At 46.1% G+C, this 22325-nt stretch overlaps 1 protein-coding gene and 1 non-coding gene across 2 annotated transcripts in view; both read right to left on the reverse strand.

The window, feature by feature from the left end:
* Positions 1-22325, reverse strand: part of LOC121837343 — a 70236-nt gene that overhangs the window by 9129 nt on the left and 38782 nt on the right. The window lies entirely within an intron of this gene.
* On the reverse strand, positions 20841-20913 carry Trnat-ugu. The gene has a single exon. It is a non-coding gene; the product is annotated as a tRNA-Thr (tRNA).

The following is a 22325-nucleotide window of genomic DNA, read 5'->3' on the forward strand; positions in this document are numbered from 1 at the left end:
ACTTACTTTCGTTGTATGTGTGAATGTATATGTTGTATCCCACACCTACTTGGGCCTTCAATGGCTTGTAGTATCCTCTAAATAAATAAAAAAATGTCGAAACGTAACATAGACCGCCGTTGAGCTCACACAAATTCCTCGGTCAACTCTTCACGGCGACGACTTCGGGCGGCTGTCTCGAATAATGAGCACCGCAAGTATTCGACAGCCGCACCAGCCGTACTGCATAGCAAAGCCAACGTGCACGGCACCAAACCGATCGTGATACCAAACCGAGGATACCGCATCACCGGTCGACACCGGCAAACGGCCGTTGCTCGTACCGTGGGCCGTGACTCGTAGTCGGCCAACTCGGCGTCTTTTCGCGGCTCTTCTCGTCGTCAAAACCAGCCGCAAACCCACCACCCCGCAACAGAAGCCGGCGTCGGCGAAAAGCGAAACGTAAAGCTTCCGCCCAGTGGCTTCCGTTTCCGCTGCTGCGGCTTCCCTAGCTTCCCGGCCACAGCCAGCCACAGCCGTCGTCGCAAAGATGGCGGACGGAGACGTACACTCTTAAAAAAAAAGCTAGTCGTATTTTCTAGGCAAGAGCTAGCAACCGCTTGTCACATTTTTTACTAGGTAGCTAGTAACCTTAGGTAGTAACGGTCAAGTTAGTAACGGTTACTAGGTCAAGAAGATAGTAACTGTTACTCGCCTCAAAGTAGAATCCATGTATTTTACTTCCTCTAGCTTGTAACTATCTCTACCTCCCAACGGAAGACCGGAAACGTAACTAGTCACGTGATTTCCGGTGAGAAAAGCAGTGCGGGATTATACCACTTACCACCAAGTGGCAGGCGCAAACAAAAATGAAATTGGAAATCAGTAATCCAGGTGGCGCTACTCACCGTTCAATTAACGTACACAAAAAAGGAAGCCGATTATTTGTAGTTAATTTCAATTCTTTCACATTTCCAAGTATTTACATATAGACATGCACGTCCACATTTTTAGCACACAATGGACACAATGCATTCAACACAAACACACGGTTACTTAATCACTCAAATCGCTAACTTACGGGCGGGGGCAGTGGGGATCGAACTCAGGAAGTTCCCAGCGAAAGCTTTCGAGCTGGGACTTGTTAGCCCACTTACTCACTTCCTTTTTTTTTTTTTTTTTTCTTTATTGCCGGACGTGCACTTCAAAAAACACAGTAACAAAGACGTAAATCATACGTAAACGACAGCACTACGAGCAGAGTCTACGAGGGTTGGTGTGATATGAATTAAAAAGGTTTCACAGTCAGCAGCGCTTCAATCCGCGGGAGCCACTCGGGCACACACTTCTTTGCTTTTTGTACTTCCACATACAAAGAAACACTTTCTCGGAAATATTCCCGCGCCTCCAGCGGATCACTTTCGGCATGACGCACAGCCATTCGGGACTTTCAAATACCGTGCAGCCCCAGCAGCTAAACCAAGTCAAACGGAAAGCCCTCCTCGTTTTTAATCGGAAGAAAACGTATTCCGTGCGCGTCTAGAGGGAGGTGCTTCTTTAAGTTTCGTTGGAGCACGTCCCAGAAGAAGACCCCTTCCGAGCACTCAAGGAACACGTGTTCGATCGTCTCCGGCTTCTTGCATAAAAAACAATGAACCCCCCACGGTACGAAAAGCCCCCTCTCGTCCAACCATGACATGACGGGCAAGGTTCCCGTATGTAATTTAAAGAAAAAAGGCTTGATGCCTGCGGGCAATGCCATCTTCTTAACACGAGCTAAAACGTTTTGCCCTGGGCCTGCACGGTATAAGGATCTGTATAAAGCTACAGGAAACACAAGATCCCTGACATCCTTATGCAATCGTTTTCGAGATACTTCGCTCAAATACTCAGATGAAAAACGCACCAACAAAAATCTACACGACTCAACCACTTCGTTAAGGTGGCCATGAATGCCACCTGGCAACGCAGCCGTGGAGACCATCAACTCAGGCAACCTGCGTGCAAGTCTCGCTTGACAAACAGTGCGCAGAAAATGGTCCCGAACGTCCCTCCAATAAATAAAACGATTTACAATTCGGCGCAAAAACAAATGCGACAAACTAAGCCCCCCCATTGCACACGCACCGAAAAAGATTCGTCCTGCTGGACCGCTCCCAAGTGGAGCCCCAAATGAACACCGCGAACACACGATGCAGTTTCTGCACGTTTGCCCGCGAACAATGCAAAACTGGCACCACACAACACGGTTTGCTAACAAAAAATAAATTGAAAACTGTGGCACTCGCAAAAATAGACTAATCGTTCCCCCTTCTATTCTCTACTTTTTCGCGAAGCTCTGCCGTCTGCTCTCGCCAATACGGCTCACTGTCCCGGTAGTTTTCTAGTGGGACTCCTAAATATTCTGTTGGTGTGGTAACCCCACTGCATGTTCGAAAAAAAACTCGGAGTAGTACTCCACTCACCGTGCCAGAATCCCAGGCACTTTTCCCAGTTAACCGAGCTGCCGCTAACCTCACAAAAACGTTTAAGCGTTTTGACGACTTCGACAATACTCCCACGGGTAGAACAAAGCACTGCAATGTCGTCCGCATATGCTAAAAGTGTAACCTCGGCTGCGTAAAGCTTGAAACCATGAATTGAACTACTTTGTGGATTGACACCGTATGGGACAATGTAAAGGAATGCGGTAAAATCTTCAAAACATAAACTTCCTGAAACACGTGGGCTAACAATGGAGCGAGTTCTCGTTTCAGAGTCTTATAAAAAGCGGCGCTTAGGCCGTCCGGGCCTGGGGACTTTCCCGGGTTTAGTGTGTCTATTGCTACAATCACTTCTTCTAAAGTTATGACGGATTCTAACAGCTCTTTCGCTGCATCATCTATGCGCGGCATAAAGCTCAAAAATTCCTTTTTAAAGAGCTCTATATTGACGGGACTGTATGCAAACAATCTATTGTAGTACTCGAAAAACGCAGACTCAATTTCTTCTTTATCACTGGTCACTGTTCCATCCCTCTCTATCTCCGTTATACCGTTACGCCGAGCGAAGCTTTTCTCGAGGCTCAGTGCGCGTGTAGTTGGCGCTTCGCCCGTTGCCCATTTTTCTGCCCTCGCTCTCACAATCGCCCCGCGATATCGTTCTCTATGTAAGACCTCCAGTTTATCTTTCAAAGACGAAATGTCGTCCTTGAATGCCCCAGGCATTCTACACTCTTCCTTAAGAAGCGTCTGCAAATTATTTCGCAAAAACAGCTCATTCTTTCTTTCATCGCGTTTTATTGAACTTGCCCGCTCTAACGCTATCATTTTTATTTCGCGCTTAGCAAGTTCCCATCGCGCGCCATACTCTAATTGTTCCCCGTTCACTATGTTTTCTATTACGGCCTGCACTTGGGCAGTAAAAACATCGTTATCCAAAAGTTTCGCGTTAATTTTCCACAGGTCCCAGCAAAAGACTCTTTTATTTTCACTCTTATTACCCATAGAAAAACCAACTAAACAATGATCACTAAAAGAAACAGGATACACGCGATATTCAGAACATAAAGGAATCAAATCTAACGAGACGTACGCCCCATTTAAACGGGCGTGACTGGACGCTTGAAAATGGGTGTACTGGACGTGACGGCCGTGCTTCAGACATTCTCCAACGTCATCTAGGCCGGACTCGTTAAATAAATTACAAAGGCTCTCGGTGCTCAAATCGCCATAGGGCGTCGAACTCGACTTATCACCCGAGGAGCAGACACAATTAAAATCACCGAGAAAAATGACAAGGCGTTCACTATTACAGTACTGGTGTAAAAAATCGAAAAACACCCGCTGCTCTTCAGCGCTATTTGGAGCATAAACACAAATGACTCTCCAGCCATAAGACGAAAAAGAAAAGTCGCACACAACGAACCGCCCCGAAGTACACGTCATTACCTCGTCAAAGGGTCACCTAAACTTTGGCGAAATAGCAGCAAACACCCCGCCGACGCCCCAACCCCGTGACTAACGCACTCGCTGTAACGCGCCGTAAAGGGCCGCACCATAACTTCGGTCTGGTCCTCACTCTCGACCTTGGTCTCCTGCACCGTAATGATGTCGAGGTCCTGTTCGACGGCTAGGCGATCAAGTTGCCTCTGCCTCCTGCGGTCCGAGAGCCCTCGAACGTTGAGGGTGGCAAATCGAACAGGACGTTCTAAGGAGACCATGGGTTAGCGAGGACCAGACCAAACGAAAACGGCGCTTACCAACACCGGTCGGTGTCGCACGGAGCAGTCCAATGGCATGTCAGGTCACCGCGACAGATGTCGCGTTCCTTTGATGCCGCAGACCTCTGCTTGCCATCCACGCCCTTCCAGCCGGCGACCACCTTCCATTTGCGCTCCAGTTGGCGTAGTCGCAGTTGTTCACCGGTCATGTCCGTGACGTCTTCGAACCGGCGCTTCGCTGACCCCTCTTCCGCGTTCATTTCTGGCTCGGGGGAGACCTCGGCAGGAACCAGGGCAGCGCCAACCACGTCGCTCTCTTGTGAGGCCTCCGACTGGCGCTCGACTGCCGGTGGTGTGGCAGGAGCTGCGGTAGCCGGCGGCTTCCGCGGCGAGGCAATATCTTCCGCGGGGACGGTGCCCGGTGCGCCCTCCGTCACGCCAGGTGTCGGGGCTGCCGATGGTGCCGCTGCCTTCACCGCTTCTTCGTCATTCATCCCGTCGTCGGCATATTCGTCGTTGACCCCTCCTCCCGCGGCTCGGGCGTAGGAGCGGACACAGTCCTCCCGCTCGTGGCCGAAAGCGCGGAACTCGGGGCACCTGGGGCCCGGCAGTCGCGACGGATGTGCCCCCTCCTGCGGCACCGGAGGCATATTGGGGCTCTCCCAGGCACGACGACCAGCACCAAGCCCCTGCCGAATCTCAACTGGTGAGGGAGGCGGTCAAGAGTGACGCACTCCCGGAGCACCAGCCTCACTATCCGGGTCGTGGACTCGGCCCCCTCGAAGCCTGGCACCTTCAAGCGGTCGTATGGGACGTCCTTCACCTCGCCATACTCCGAGAAGGCCTTGCGGATCATGTCGTTCGACACGTCGAACGACACCCAGTGCAACTTAATGCGCAAGTCTTGCCTGGCGGGGTCGATGACGAGGCTGATGCGTCCGTTCACCGCGAGCCGCCCTGCTTCCACCAACTTGAGCTTAGCCGCGTCGGTCTTCAGGTTAAGCAGCCAGACGTGCGACATCTAGTACGCCCCTATGCCGGCCACTTCCCTGAAGACCCCAAGCTCGGCGAGCGGCTGCCGCAAATCCTCAATCCGGTACGGCCTTGCAGCAATGTCGCAGTGAAGGACAACTGCTTTCTTCATGCCATCCCCTGTTGGAAGCTGAGGAAGCAAAAACCTATAATCAGTCGGGCCGAGCAAATCAGTAACACCGCGGCCGGCGTGGGCCGCTTTCTCTACTCCTTGGGAGCTCATGAATCTGCTGCCTTTCGCTTTCGCCGCCGGAAGTAGAATGAGCCACTTCCTCCCCGTTAACTTCCTTGAATGCCCTTAAGCCTTATATACTGACCGTTTGAGTGCGCAAACTTGTCGTCGTGTATCAGCACGTCAGTTCTTCGCAGTCGCTAGGCCAGTTGCGCGACGAGGCAAACCGCGTGAAAGCGACGGGAACATGCGGCCAAGGCGATGAGCGACGTTTCCTAGAAGTTAAAAAAAAACGAGCGACGCGACGGGTGACCGCGAGAGATCGCCGCCACTCGTCGCTGTCTCCGTCGCTCGTCTCGTCGCTTGCTAAATCGATTACATGTGGTTCAGCCTTTAAAACGAATGCGTTCGCCATCGGCGAGAGAGTGCTTTCTTGTCGCCTCCAGCTGCGAACGAAGGCTGTAATTGACGGGGAGTACGACGGCAGCTGCACTCCTTTCGCGTGTTGCGCTACAAAAATGTATGCAGACTTAATACCGCGTGCAGCTCACATCTTAATTTTTGTAGTACACTCACGAATGCTCGTGTTTTGGGGAAGATATAAGCAAATTCAGAAAGACACGTAGGATTCCAAAACAGTTTTTATTATTAGTCCCAAAGCTACATATACTATTTACGACGCGCATCAACGGTTGTGTCAGTGCACTGTCACGACCGAAGACAGCTCAAAGGAATTATTCAATCACCGAGCATGTGCACACACGAACCGTGAAGAAGTTCTCAGTGTCAAGTAGGTGGAGGCGGAGAAATGCTTCTGGACGATGAAACCCAATCCAGTGACAGCGGCACCGGCTCATTAGACGTTAAGTGCACACGACACTAGGCAAAAACGGCAGGTTCACATAGGAGAAATTAGCGTCTTGCGAAGTCCGACTGGCCCCTGTTCATACAGCTTGAAACTCGCGTAACGAGTGCTGATCAAACTTTTGTGCTGACGAAGCATGCGACAGACCAGCAGAATCAATACCAACTGCAACAGCTGTGCTCCGTGAAAGTGCGCGTCTATGCCAGAACAATTAGGGAAGCAGCACAGCATCCTTTAGCACAGCGCGGGAACTACAAGCTTCAAGGCAGCTCTCCGGTACACCGCAAAACCAAAGTGAGCCTTCCGTTATTTGAACGAGGCGACACCACGATTGCACACTGCCAAGCACGACTCACGCCATTGAAGTCGCTTTCGACCGGCCTCATATGAAGGCTTCCGCGTCTGAAATCAACTTGCCGACACAAACAACAATGAACAAAGAATCCGACAAGCACCGGCCCAGCTGGGACCAGCCACTGCCTGGGCGCTGCCACCTTTCCAGTGACGTCACGTATTTGGTTTGGTCACGTGACGAGTGGTCAAATTTGCGTACGATGGCAGCGGCCTTATGGGGGTCACTTTCGAGTGCTGACCGGAACCCCGGTTTATCGCACTAAGCCCCTCTACCTCGTTGAACTAAACAGAGTGGCAAAAACAGCAGAACAAACAAGTAAATATTTAAAGCGTGGATGAAAAAGAAAGAAACGAGGGAGTCATGCAATAATTAAATCGGGAAGTGGCGACAAATGCAAGCCGAGCCGCAATATTCTCTGCCGCGTCATTGATTTAATCGCTAGACAGCTCTGATATCAGTTTCAACCATCGCTCCCGCGTTATATTTAACAGTCGAGCACACTGTACGTACTGGCCTGTTTGGGGGGACGTCTTCTAATTAAGACGCTATCTGTCTTCTTCCATCTTCGAGTGAGTGTGTTTTAGAGCGCAGCTCTTAGGCGCCCGTTTCCGGCTTGAGCGGCGTCGGCGTCGCCGTCGGCGTAACCGCGAGCCCCCCAAACCCCCCAACCCCACCCCCCAAGGACCTCGGTAGGACCTCGGGAGGACCGGGTACTTTCGGTGACCTCCCCCCCGAGGTCACGTGATTCCCTCCTCGCCGAGGTCACGTGACCCCCCCCCCCCCCCCTCTTCGAGGTCAAGTGACCCCCCCCCCCCCCCTCAGTACCTTTCCCTCCTCCTCCTCGAGAACTGCGCTCTAATTCGGCATTACAGGGAGTTATAAACGGCTTTCACCTTTTTTTGTGTTTTTACTCGTATTTTTGTGTGTGTGGTGTTTTTACTCGGTCATTCTTGGTTCGAATTCTCCTCTGCTATGATGGAATACTTGAACGAAAAACGGCGGAGTATGATCGGGAAGTATTTAGGGGAGAAAGTCTCACTAATGCGCGGATAGCGAGAGGGAGTCCTTACGCCCTTACAAAAATGAACAATGAGTTTCAATTCAGCTTCTAATTTGTTTTATAGAGGCAAATGAACCTCATAAGAAACTCATCGTTAAATGAGTTTTATCATTACCCACTTCATATCTACTCTTTTTAATTTACTCATTACAAGTTCAAGTGAGGTTTATCGTTACCCAATCAATATCATTTCTTTTGAGTTTACTCATTACAAATTCAAGTGAGGTTTATCGCTACCCAATCAATAGCAATTATTTTGAGTTTACTCATTACACATTGAAATGAGTGTTATAAAAAAAAATCTACTGTCTACTGCATTGCACCCGAAACAATTAGCGCGTCGGTGCTAGTTCTGATATACAGATTTAGTTCCTGTGCTTAAAATAATAACTGTATTCACCCTCTTTTACTCCGAAAGGCTTGTTCACACGATGCATCTTTTTAACGCGCCACAGTTTGGCGAAATCGAGATTTCGCCAATTCGGCCTGTTCACGCGTGGAGTTTGACGCGCGAAACCTGTGACGTATTGACTCCCGAGAATTTCGCCAAACCTTGTCATCTGCACCGAGAATACCAAGCGTGTCGCATCAAAATGATATAAAGTACGGACAGTGTGTTGTTGTTGTTGTTTGGGGGGTTTATGGCGCAACAGCAACGGAGGCCATACTGCGCCAAAGAAAGTTAAAAAGAAAACAAGCTGTTATTGTTACTCTGCTACAAAATAATAATTAGCTATGCGGAATTAGATATGATTAATAATACCTGCGGTAGTAATATAAGTCAACAGACGGTCAAATGGGATGAAGGGATATTCTCCCAGTAAAAGATCAGGATGGAATGGAATTTGGAAATGAAACATTTCAGGAAAGTGGGTACGACGTTCATTGTCCAAAGCTGGACAAAGCCACAAGATATGCATGGTGGTAAGTGTATCCCCACAATGCTCACACACCGGTGGGTCCTCCCCACTAAGAAGATATTTGTGCGATATGTAAGAATGACCGATTCGAAATCGACACAACAATACGTCATGGAATCGGTTTCTGTGAGAAGAGTTCTCCCAGAGCCCGAGAACCGGCTTTGTAATATGAAGTTTATTGTTGCACTCCATGTTCCATTCAGACTGCCATAAACGAAGACGGGATGATTTGTTAGAGGTTTAATGTCTTGGTGTGGCAAATAGGCTCGGGACGGGAGAAGATTACCTGAGGATATGGCGAGTCTGTCTGCTTCCTCGTTACCTTTTATTCCCATATGACTGGGCACCCAACAAAATTTTATATTTAGTCTCCATGTACAGCTTTATTGAGCTTATTTCGTAGTTGCTGCACCAGCATATTTTTAGTAACTCTCAAGGAGCATATTGCGGTAACAGCACCCTGAGAGTCAACGAATTGGACAGCCTGCTTTATTTCAGCCCGGAGGATATAATCTATGGCCATAGATAATGCGTAAACTACAGCTGTAAAAATGCTGGAGAAAGTATTTAGACGTTTCACTTTAATAAAACAATCAGAATGTACGGCGCTGCCAACAAATGACGCCGTCTTAGCACCATCAGTGTAAACATCTGTGTAGCCTTCATACTTCTTCTCAAGCTCAGAAAATTCCTGTTGGATGATAAGGGCAGAGACGCTATGTTTATTAAACCTTGTGAGTGCCCAGTCCCAAGCAAATGGCACTATGTCCCAGGGGGCAACACACTCTACAGTCTGCATAAGATTAACTTTGTCCAAACAAAGATCAAGTGAGGAACGAAATTGCTGTACTCGGAAACTCAAGGGCCTTACGATGCTTGGCTTATTCTCGAAGAGGCGGCAATATCTAGATTTTTGGAGGGAGTTGTAGGTTGGATAATTACGGTTCGCAAGTAAGTAAATTGTAGTAGTATGTTAAGGTTAGATGTTGGCGTCTTTTCTCGAGTGTCATCTCACTTGATTCAGCACACAGGCTGAGCACAGGGGACGTCCGAAAAGCACCTGTTGCGAGTCGCAGACCATGGTGATGGACTGGATCCAACATCTTGAGCGCAGAGGGTCGTGATGAGCCATAAACTGGAGAGCCCGATAATCGAGACGGGATCGAATCAGAGCATTGTACAGACGTAGGTGGCATTTTCTGTCATGTCCCCAGTTTTTATGGGCTAAGACTTTCAGAATATTTCTAGTTATGAGACATTTTTCTTTGAGTGAGTTCAGGTGAGAAGTAAAATTGAGCTTTTTGTCAAAGGTAACGCCTAAGAACTTGTGCTCTTTTCTGACAGGGATGCGGGTTCCTTGCAGTTTCAGGGATGGTTCTGGTGACAGCGTAGTGAAAATGGGACACAGACACTTTTCTCGGGTGAGAACTTAACACCATTCTCATCTGCCTACTTGGCAAGCTTATTTATGGCAAGATGTAGCTGGCGCTCACAGCTCGAAAGATTGCATGACGATGCTGAAATTTGGATACCGTCAACATAAAGCGAGTATGCAATGGACGGCGGCAAAACCTGGGCGAGAGAATTCATTTTGATTATAACAAGTGTAACGCTCAGAATACCTCCCTGGGGAACGCCGTTTTCCTGAACGAACGGATCCGACAGTATACGGTCCCAAGTCGAACCTGAAACGTCCTCCCTGTTAAGAAATATTTTCTGCACTGCAGCGTACGACCGCGAACTCCATAGCCATAAAAGTCTTGGAGGATGCCACACCTCCATGCCGTATCGTAGGCTTTTTCTAAATCAAAAAAGACTGACACACGTACAGTTCTGCCTATTCACGAATGCCTCACGTTTGACCGTCTCCAAGCGCACCAAATGATCCAAAGGCGATCGCCCTCTGCGGAAACCGCACTGATTGTTATCCAAAATGCTTTCCCTTTCTAGAACGTACACTAGCCGCATGTTTATCAGTCTTTCATAAGTTTTCCCTAGACAGCTGATTAAAGCGATCGTACGGTTACTAGAGGGCAGAGATGGATCCTTACCTGGCTTCAGGAGAGGGATAATGTTTGCCCGCTTCCAAGCCGCTGGAAAACAAGCCCTTTCCCACAAGGATTTGAAGAAATTAAGAAGGGATTCAAGAGACTCTGTAGAGAGATTACGCAGCATTTCGTAATGCAGTCCATCGGGTCCAGGAGCAGAGATATTTTTTATATGAAGGGCACTCTTTAGCTCACATTGTGTGAAAGGCTAATTATAAGGTACGGTATTTGGGCCCGTTGTAACTATGTTATGTTGCTCTGCGCGTCATTTCAGCAACTTGAAAGAGTCAAAATAACTAGAGGAGCTGGACACGGAATAAAAGTACTCCCCAAGGACGCTAGCCGTATCTTTCAGTGAAGCAGATGGAGGGCTGAAAACGGGAATCGTAAAACCCCTATAGACCCTTTTGATTTTCTTGAATCTATCCCAGACCTCCTTAGCAGTTACAAAGCTGCTCAGAGATGACACATGTTTCATCCAGGCTTTCCGCTTCGATCGCTTACGGGTTTACCGGGCTTTGGCTTTTCGTTTTTTGAACTCTACCAGGTTTCTTGACGTGGGATACTGCCTGAACTTGCCCCATGCTTTATTTTTCTCCTTGCGCGTAAAGGCGCACTCCTTATTCCACCAAGGTTTGCACTTGCGAGGCAGAGTACCGGTAGTTTGGGGAATGGACTGCTGAGCGGCGTTTATTATCTGCTCTGTCACATACAATGTGGCCTCATCCGCAGTCATGGATAAAAACAGGGATGTATCCAAAGTGGAGTTTAATTTAAAAAGAGACCGATCGGCCTTGTCCAACTTCCACCGAGGCATTCGTTTTAAAAGAGTGAAAAGAAGAATGTCTCTCTCTAAAACAACAGGAAAGTGGTCGCTCCCAAAAGGGTTATTAAGAACCTGCCAAGAAAAACAAGGCAATAATGAAGGAAATGCAACAGATAAATCAATAGATGTAGATGAATTGTGAGCCGAACTAAACAATGTAGGCTCTCTACTATTAAAAAGACATAATTGAAATGATAGTAAGAACCGTTCAATTACTCTGCGACGAGAATCGAGACGAGCACTGCCCCACATGGGATGATGGGCATTAAAATCACCTAAAATTAAAAAGGGTTGAGGGAGTTGTCCCACAAGTCCTTGTAGGTCACGGAGATGCACGGTAACATTTGGAGGCAAATAAATAGAAACAGCTGTTATAAGACGGTCTAAAAGATCACGTACCGCTACGGCTTCCAGTGGGGTGCACAGTGGGACCACGAAGCAGGCAACCCCGCTCTGCACAATCACTGCCACGCCCCCAGAAGTGGAATTAACACTATCTTTACAAAAAACTTGATGACGCCTTAAAATCTGTGCATGACGAGCTTAAAAATGAGAGGCTTCTATATTCATTGCTGGTCGCGGCGAAATAGTCAAGTGATGTGCGGCCATGTTTTTCCTAATAAGTTTGTAAGACACTTTGGATACTGTCGTAATATTCCGTTGTAGGTCACACAAAAGTTGCGACAATTTTGTTTTGTTAATACGGATTTCTTCTCGGGTTTTGTCATGCGCAATTTTTTATCGTAAGTTTTCTTTTTGAATTCGGCCTCTGATGTCTCGATTCTCCCAAAAATTTAAACTTAGTGTATTGCATCGATTGTGAAACAGGGGCGGATCCAGACCTCCGTTTTGGGGTTGGCGGAAAATTTTTAATGCTATTCTCCCATTCTTTCTTCTGCAAGGGGGGTCCACTCATGTCAAATTGCCCACCGAGAAAGGGGGAGGGAGGGGGGTCGACTTTGTTTGAGGGGGGGTGGCCGCATCCCCCCCCCCCCCCCCTTTCCCCCTCCTCTTGGATCCGCCAATGTTGTGAAAGCTGCTGTTGACACTCACCCATTTGGAGCATGGCTTTATGATCCGCATAGAACCCTATTGCTGTTTCCTTCCTGTCCGTTGTGATTAAAAATACTTCTTCAAGATAGTAAACAAACACAACAAAAGTAAATAAAAATACACAGGGACAAAAAGTGGACATAAAACACTGGCGCCAGTGTTTACCACCACTTATTGTCCACGTGTTTTTTGCGGCGCTTGTCTACGATCATGGATCAATTGGCCCGATTGCCATATTAATTCTGGGAGATGCTTATAAGTCTTAGCTTCTCCATGTTCAAATTTGGTAAACTTCATAAGCGACAATATCTGCTCGCTTATCTTTGGTAGACCTTTTCAAAAGCCGATATAAAAGAGTTCAATGCGGCGGCAAAAACAGTGAGCGATTGATTCTCGCAGACTCGGGGGCAAAATATACTTTTGCATTATGGTGCCCCTGACAATGGTATTAGTGCCACTCATTAAACTATCAAGGTAGTGTGTAAAATTAAGTGCCTGGGTGAGCAAAAATGTAGGAATTTTAAATGTGACTCTCCGCATTTAAGGCTGGTTCACATATACAGTGCAGCACTAATTCAGCCCTGTTAAGGCAACGAGTCACTGCTACTTCCATGGCTTGTATTGTGTGTTCTGACTGTCCTCCTTTCCTAAAGGACTGATGTCCCGGCTTGTAATACTGATTCAGCGCTGAGGTAGTGCTGCGCTGCGAACATGATACCTTTCTCGGTCATTGAAGTTTAGATAAGCAGATCAACGTGTAACTGTGCATCTGTCTTCTTTATAGGTTACCAGTACAAGGTCTCTCATGGACACGAAGGCAGTGCAAGGTCCCCCATGGACACGAAGGCAGTGTACCTATACTCAAATTCCGCATTTTTAATAAACCAGTTATTGCTCCTTGCCACGGTTTTATGCAGGCCTTTTCTTAACCCTGCATGCGTATATAGGCATACATATAACTGACACTCGTACTCACTTTCCCCTTCCATTAAAACAACGGTTACATCTGGACCACATGTCGTGCAACCTCTTGCCGTCTTCCCTCTTAGAGCCCTCTATCTAGAAACCCGTGCTAGGAGTATAATTTCTAATACATTTCATTGGAAAGTCTAGATACACTGCTTTGAGTCTGTTGAAAATCAAAAGTTTTTTTCTACTGCGTTGCAAATTCAGGTTTTGATGGGCCATCCCACTAGGTATACTCCGACTCGTCGGAATATACCTAATGAAATGGCCCGTTAAAACCTTAAGTGCAACGCGGTAGAAAACAACATTTGATTTTCAACAGAGACTCAAAGCAGTGTATCTAGACTTTCAAATGAAATCTATTAGAATTTCTTATGAGGTGGCACGGCAAAACATTAATTGAAACACGGTGGCCCATAGTTTTCGTAAACTCCTTAGGGACTCGTTACAAAAAAATCAATTGTTTTTCAGCACAGACTCGAAACGGTGTCAATAGACTTTCAACTTATATTCATATGAAATACATTAGAACCATTATGCGGTAGCACGTCGAAACTTCAATTGGAACGCGGTGGTCAATAGTTTTCGTAAACTCCTTACGGATTCGTTAAAAAACTCATTTGCATTTCTATGAGACTCAAAACGATACGATGAGTAGACTCCATAGACTTTCAAATGAAATTCATAAACAAATTTTGTAACGGCGGCCTCAGATTTACTTGCGGCGAGCGCTCCTTTAGCCACCGGTTAATATCAACTTGTGTACGGCAGTAGAACAACTCGATATTTGCAGAGGAAGCGGAATTGTCTCTTGCCACGCACGAGAAATAGCATAGGGTCGCAATTTCATTCTTAGTTCGATTTAATTTCGCAGACGCTCTTCGTTTATAGCGGACGGCCACCATTTGGTGGTTTCATTAACATATGTCTCAAAGGCGTTTCGTGTCAAACATCGTGATTTGATAACGTTATCAGAAAAAAACATTTTTTAAAGCTATCTTGGTTCGCGTTGGCATGTTCATTTCGCACGCTTATTTCATCATTGAATATAAATGTAATTCAATTTCATCTGTTCTGACTACGCTCCATTTTCCAGTGTCACTGTATTATAAAATAAAGCTGAGTTGCAAGACCCATCACGCAGCCGTAAACAGGACCTTCTATCATTATTTCGCAAGCTCTATCACCATGCACCGTTTCACGACGGCTTTTTAAAATACCGCCAGTTATCTTTCGACGCCGCGATTATTCACTCAAAGTAACGCGCAAAGTTAATTTATTTTGATGAATGAAAGTCGTTTCCTGTCGAACGAGATGTTTATAAGAAGGCCTAAACCAGGAGTCTCTAAACTCCTTGCCTGAGGGACCGGATCGGGGATCTGTCGCGCTCTAAAGGGCCGGTAAATAAATAGGCAATAATAAATAAGGAAATAGGAAATCACTTATTCTAGATAAGCATATACGTACAAAACTAAAAGTACAATTTACAAATGTACAAGGGTTCAAATAAAAAAAAGAAGGTGTATGAATAAGTATACTTTATTTTAAAATTCAATATTTAAATAATTATGGCACAAAAAATTGGAATCCAGAAAACCCTCCAAGCATAAATCGAAGCAAATAGGAACATTGGCATGTTCACACGGGGCAAAAAAATAGTGAGGATGACAAAACTGATGATGACAATCTACAAAAAATACGTCAAAGGGATCTAAGCACAATATTCATGAGAACGCAAAAAAAAAGTTAACATACGTAGTTACACAGGTATGAAACAGCGGAATAAAAATAATGATGACCGTTTCCAATTAAGAATATGACAAGAGGACACCCCTTTCGATAGGTTGTTTCCTGTAGTTTTACCGGTATTTCGTTCACGTTGCGGCGCTCTTCCTTTACGCGCGATTTTGCGCCGGTAGCAGTGCGGTTGTACGGAAGCGGGAAGCAGGCCGGGCTTTATAAAAAGGACCGCCTCCAGCCACGGGCCGCGAATTCGGCCCACGGGCAGGGGTTCAAAGACCCCTGATCTAAACCAACGTATTTTGCAGAAAAAAGTAGTCGCAATAAACGCCACAGGTAGCATTGCGCGAGTAAACATTTCCGTAGGAGGCCCCCCCCCCTCCCCCCCCCCCCCCTGGCGTAGGCATACATTCGTGCCTTTACTATTTAGCCTGATCAAAGTTTACTTGTTTGTTCGTGTCTGTTGATTCTGAATGATAATATCGTTTCTTGTTAAAGCGACCCCCCCACTATGTGAACTGCTGCAAGCGTGATAATTGCCCCAAATATTCTAGAACTCTCAGATACCGACGGACGGCGATTTGCAAGCCCCTTGGCTGGAGACTACCCCTATAAAAAGGATTTTTTACTTTTTATTGAAAACGTGTTGACTTCTTGTTGACTCTGATTACTTTCTTGTGACTTTGACTTTCTGTTCACATGATCAACAGAAAGTTTCTTGACTTTGTGTTGAAACTTTTCTGATGATTTTCTTCAGCCAGAGTCAGAAGAAAAGCTGTTGACTTTCTATCAACTTAATGTTAATTTTTTTCTGCTGACTTTCTGTTGACATGGTCAATAGAAAGTTTGTTGACTTTCTGTTGAAACTTTTCTGATGATTTTCTTCAGCCTGAGTCAAAACAAAGCTGTTGACTTTATATTAACCTTATGTTGATTATTTTTCTGGACTTTCTGTTCACAGTGTCATCAGAATGACAGCAGACGCTCAGTTTACTTCGTGTTGCAAATTTTCAGTTTACTCTCGGTAGCCGAGGTCAATAGAAAAGCTACAGACTTTCTGATGACTTTTTATTGAACATTTTACACCCCGACTAGATGCCAAAAGTCGCTAAGTTTCTAAGTAGTCTCTGACAAGGTGAGAACGGGAAGCAGCCTCAGTTGTCAAACCTGCAGCGCGAGCTTACTACCCTTGACAACGCTTCGGCGCTTTTGCACCTCGAGCGCGCGTATGCAGTCAAAGCACGACGGAAGGCATGGGGCGTGTGCTGGAGGCCAGGCGTTGGAAAGGCATGCCCTGCCTTTCTGAAATGTAAGTGACTATAGTGACTTTAATGACCATATAAAATAGTCAACTAGTAAAGAAAATCAAAATAACAATTTAAAAGTGGGGAAACTGCCTTAACTCGCTTCGTCCGAAGTCGTGCTATGCAGAGAAGCGACAATATTTCTTCTAGGAGCCGTTTTTGTGGATGTTGTTTAGCGACTGCGCCGAATTTTTATTAGATATACCAATGCGTTTTAGTAAGAGATATCGTCCACTAACTTCGAAACTCTGTTTTCCCTTTGGCAGACCCCCGAGGAGAAGATCACATACTTGGAACATTAATAAGTGCTGAGGTGGTCACCGGCCAAATGATTACCTTCATTATGTAGGCTATATAAGGCTCTGGATGAGTCAATGCGAGTGTGATTCAGGTGTGCAGTGCTTCATGGTGTTTGTGTTTCAGTTCGTTTCTAATGTGTTGTTGTGGGATGTATGTTGTTGGCATTTGAAGCCATGCCTTCAAATGCCACAAAATTTACTAACATTTACTAATTTAGTAACATACTAAAGATATTAAAAAATATTTTTTTTAGGCTATTTTGCTGCAGCCGATTCGGAGGAGAATGGAAAGCCACAGAAAGTTTCCGCCACTTTGTTGAATAAATACCTAGTCTGTAAGAATTTTTTTTCTTTTTGATCTTCCGTAGCTTTTCAGTTGAAAAACTGTAGCATTTCATTTGAAAAGCTGCAGACAAGAGGCATCTTGGAGGCTACAGAAAGTCTGTTGACTTTCTTATGACAAAGAGCGTTAATATTCAAAAGAAAGTCAACAGAAAAGGCAGAAAAAGTCAGATGAAAAGCTATTGACATTTTATATCCTCTAACGACGTTTTTCAGCAGCCTTTCAACAGAAAAGCATCACGGATTTTTGTAAGGGTAACGGGTATTTGCCTATCAGATTTTATTTATTAATGCGAAAGCCTTAGCTGTCCCATGGAGTGAGCCGACTCCATCAGCTTTGAAGTCGCGCCAAACGGCAGCTAAACTCCCCTCTCCCAATTGAGCGAAGTGACGCCGCCATCTGAGGCCTCCCAGCTTGAAGCCATGCAAAGCGGCAACTAATTTCCCCTAACACAATGGATCGAAGTGAAGCCGCGATCTGACGACTTCCGGTTTTGAAGCCGTGCGAAAAGCCACGGAAAACGGCAGCTAAATTCACCTCTCCAAAAAAAGCAAAGTTAAGCCGGTATCTGATGGTTAGGCTGCCATTGGCTGGCGCGCGTCATAGCTTCAAGAAAGGAGGCTCCCATTGGCCGGCGCGCGTCAGTGTCCAGGAGTGCCCCGCCATGGCGCTGTAGGCCCGCGCCGCAGCGCGCCGGTAAAAGGAAGCGTCTGGCTGCGGGGCCTTCCAGAGCACGCTAAAGCGCGATCCAAACCAACGCTTTTTTTTGCGCCTGTAGGTCGTGCGGCTGCGGATGTGACGCATTTCGTGGCGTTTTTGCTGTTTCCGGGCGCGCTTTCTGAGTCAGAACCGTGCGCTTTGGTTTGGACGGGCGAAACTTCGGCACGAGCGCACAAGCAAAGCAACTGCGACAGACTCGCCGGCCAAACGGCGAGAGAAAGAGAGAGAGAGATCGCGTTGTCATGTTGGAAGAGAATAAAAGGGGGAGAGGAGAGGGCAGCCAGACGGCGAGAAACGCGGAGCCGGAACTAGCTTGCCCTCCACCGATTGGCCGGGACACAGGAGTGTCCTACTACGTCACCGCGCGTTTTTGTGCGCGTTGAGAAGAAGTTGAAATTATCCAACTTTCTTGTGCGCGCCCGGAAGGAGCGAAGAAGCGGCGCGACGTCACGAAACTACATCACATCCGCAGCCGCACGATCTACAGGCGCAAAAAGAAGCGTTGGTTTGGATCGCGCTCAAGGAGGACTCCGTAGGGGCTGCATGGCCGATGTCAGCGCGGCGCGGCCACTTCACGAAAACGCGCGGAAGAACGTCATTCTTGCTTTTGCGTTTACAACTGATGAGAAGTGCTTAGGTCTCCCTGGAGCCTTTATTTATGCATGCTGTTTACTCTAAACAGGGGCTGCGACAGGTATGGGACATATCACATATACACAATACAAGTTCACATAAAATATACGATAGAAAACAGAATACAACCAAACCGATAACACCTATTAGGACTTAAAATAAGTGCTTAAAACCAGCCAAAAATCTGAAATTGAGACACCTTCTACTTCAATGGTACAAAAAAAAAAAAGAAACCCAAGCAGTCAACTCTAATTATGAGTTTTGTGACGAGATTAAGAAAATAATACAACATATTTAGCAAGTTAGACTACATATATTTGAAATAGCATTTGCAAATTCCCGTGGACAGTTTATCAACACGATATTCTGCGCATGGTTATTCCAGTTACGTATAGATCTTGGGAAAAAATGAATACCTATATAAGTCGATATAACATTTCGTGATTTTAAACTGATGCTTATGATTATGTCTTAGTTCTTTTAAGTCGCGAGCATTTAACATATAGTAGGAACCGGCATTGTACTATTGACGAGACATCCTTTTAAGTCGGAATGATTTTTGTCTTGCCGAGAGCGATGGGAGATGAAGTTCGGTTATTATATTTCCAACTGAATCTTCGCTGTCGCTTATATCTCGATGAAACAAACCTTGCAGCCTTCCTTCGAACATTCCCTAGTTTGTGAATTTGATTTTTTCATGCAACATTGCTGCGTATTCTAAAGTGGACCTATTATATATGTTTTGTACTGCATTAGTGTCACTGCAGGTGAAGCACATGTAAGATTTCGCCTTAGGTGCCATAGTTGTTTGAATTACAATACGGCCAATTTCACGAATGTGCTCGCTTTAACTTAGGTCAGTTGAAATCGCAACGCCCAAGTGTTTAAAACTGCCTACTTCGACCAACGGAGACCCGTCGAATGGGTAGTCGAAAGAAAAAGCAGTTTTAGTTTTATGGGTTATTGGGGGATAAAGTTCCTACTTAAACCAACGGAGACCCGAGAAATACGATTATCCTACGTTGGTCATTACCTGTTTCAGTCACTTATTATATCAGACGATCGTCGTTGAATAACCGTACAGTAACATCAGGACTGACTTGAGCAGCAATGTTACTTACATATATATATATATATATAATATAACTGGCCATAAACAAATCCCTGATGGACACCAGAGTGTACCACTGATGCACCCGAACAGACAACGTAAATCACTACACTGTGTACGGCGCGATAAGATGAGTATGCTAGGATCTACAATATAATTATATGATCTACGCCAGAGAAAAACAGTTCTTGAAGTAATTCATTATGAGGCAGTCGACCAAACGCTTTCGTTGGATATCAGCGCATACCAAATCAATCTGGAGTCGCTCATTCGGAGAAGTCGCAAAATCGTAAAATGTTTAAATTAGATGTGTGACTCTCGATAGGTTTTGGCAAAACCCATGCTGATTAGAATTAAGCATGCTAAATGACTAAAAAAAGTGTATAGGTCAAATCTCGGCAGAGTGAACACCACTTTAACGAACTTTTCAAATTAACAAACTTCTGAAAAAATTTCTTTATTTATTATTATAATGCAATTAAATGCAAACGTGCAAGCGAGCTGGACAAGAATGACGAAAGTAATCCCTGGAGAAGGGGAACACGAGGGACAAAGGACAAACATAAATCTCCAAACACAGCTAGGTGAATGGCGAGCGACCGAAAAAATCCGCCTGGTCCGGGTATCGAACCCGGGACCTCTCCATTACAAGTGGAGCGCTCTACCAACTGAGCTAGCCAGGGGTTAGACGTCAGTAGAGCAAACGGGTTTTATCAGCTGCCACCAGTCGAACACCAACAAGGGTGAAGTTTGCAATTTAAGGTTATAATTATAATGCAATTAAATGCAAACGTGCAAGCGAGCTGGACAAGAATGACGAAAGTAATCCCTGGAGAAGGGGAACAAGAGGGACAAAGGACAAACATAAATCTCCAAACACAGCTAGGTGACTGGTGAGCGACCGAAAAAATCCGCTAGTCCGGGTATCGAACCCGGGACCTCTCCATTACAAGTGGAGCGCTCTACCAACTGAGCTAACGAGGGGTTAGACGTCAGTAGAGCAAACGGGTTTTATCAGCTGCCACCAGCTGAACACCAACAAGGGTGAAGCTTGCAATTTAAGGTTATAATTATAATGCGATTAAATGCAAACGTGCAAGCGAGCTGGACAAGAATGACGAAAGTAATCCCTGGAGAAGGGGAACAAGAGGGACAAAGGACAAACATAAATCTCCAAACACAGCTAGGTGACTGCTGAGCGACCGAAAAAATCCGCCTGGTCCGGGTATCGAACCCGGGACCTCTCCATTACAAGTGGAGCGCTCTACCAACTGAGCTAACCAGGCGTTAGACGTCAGTAGAGCAAACGGGTTTTATCAGCTGCCACCAGTCGAACACCAACAAGGGTGAAGCTTGCAATTTAAGGTTATAATTATACTGCAATTAAATGCAAACGTGCAAGCGAGCTGGACAAGAATGACGAAAGTAATCCCTGGAGAAGGGGAACAAGAGGGACAAAGGAAAAACATAAATCTCCAAACACAGCTAGGTGACTGGTAGCGACCGAAGACCGGAGATTTATGTTTGCCCTTTGTCCCTCTTGTTCCCCTTTTCCAGGGATTACTTTCGTCATTCTGAAAAATCCCGTGCTGACTGCCTATGGTTGTAATTCAAAATTATTTCCCTACAACGTGCTTCAGAATAACGAACATTTCAGAATAACGAGCACTATATTTATCTCCGCATCATGTTAACAACAGCTCAGTACTACGAAATCATATTCTGAAGTGCGGGAATTCTAAGGTTTCAGTGCAGCTGACGCCGCAGCCGGAGCGACAGGTTAGCAGACGACACGGCGAGCGGACGCCTTGCAAGTTGCAACTTGCTCCGTTGAAAACGCGAGACAGCGCGAGAGGTAACGAAAGACGGACTACTATTCTTTTTTTTTTCTTTTTTTTGAAACGACGACGGGTTTTATTAGCGAAAATGGCGCAGAGCCCAGAAGCAAGGGTGCGGCAAGGGCCAAGTAGGGTGCCTTCATGTGCGCTTTGCTTAGGGTGGAGATAGGTGGAGACATCTGCCATTTTGTCTCACACTTTTATTTATATGTTTTGTTCAGAAGCGCGTGAAAGAACGTGTCCCTGCACGCGGTCGTGGCGCTGACTGTGCTACGGCGAAATTTTGTTTTCGTCGATTTCTTTGTATTTTACCCGTGAGCGCGTGCTGTCGGCATCGGGTACTACAAAGGGTGGCATCACCCTAAACAGAAGGACATTGAGGCACCCTAGGGCCGAGAGGGAGGCAGGGAGCACGTGCGCGGAAAATCTGAGAAAGTGGGGGGAACAAACTTTTTTTTTTTCCTTTTTCTTTTTTTTTTTGGGGGGGGAGGGGGGGGAATGTTTTTGCGTTGACGATTTTCTTTCTTTCTTCTTTTTTTTCGGTGATGGCTATTTTACGAAGCACGCCAGTCTACGGTGGCACCAACCGGCGGAAACTTCGAGCGACTTCCGGTCAGCTATTTGAGCGCCATCTCTTATCCGTTGGTATTCTATTAAGTCCTTCCGGTTTACGCCAGAAAGTTTATTTAATAATCTGAGATACATGTTATCGTAGCTGCTTACAGATTTCAAAAATTATCCTGGTAAGATGAAAGAAATATTTTGGTTAGCTAAAGTTTCGCCCTCATACTTTGCTCTTATTGGCCGGTTGTTTTTTGTATTTTGACGGTTGAGAACAGTTGCCCGTCGGCTGACGCGCT

The sequence above is a fragment of the Ixodes scapularis genome, unplaced genomic scaffold (assembly GCF_016920785.2).
Source record: "Ixodes scapularis isolate PalLabHiFi unplaced genomic scaffold, ASM1692078v2 PGA_scaffold3__209_contigs__length_174095766, whole genome shotgun sequence".
Taxonomy (NCBI): Eukaryota; Metazoa; Arthropoda; class Arachnida; order Ixodida; family Ixodidae; genus Ixodes; species Ixodes scapularis.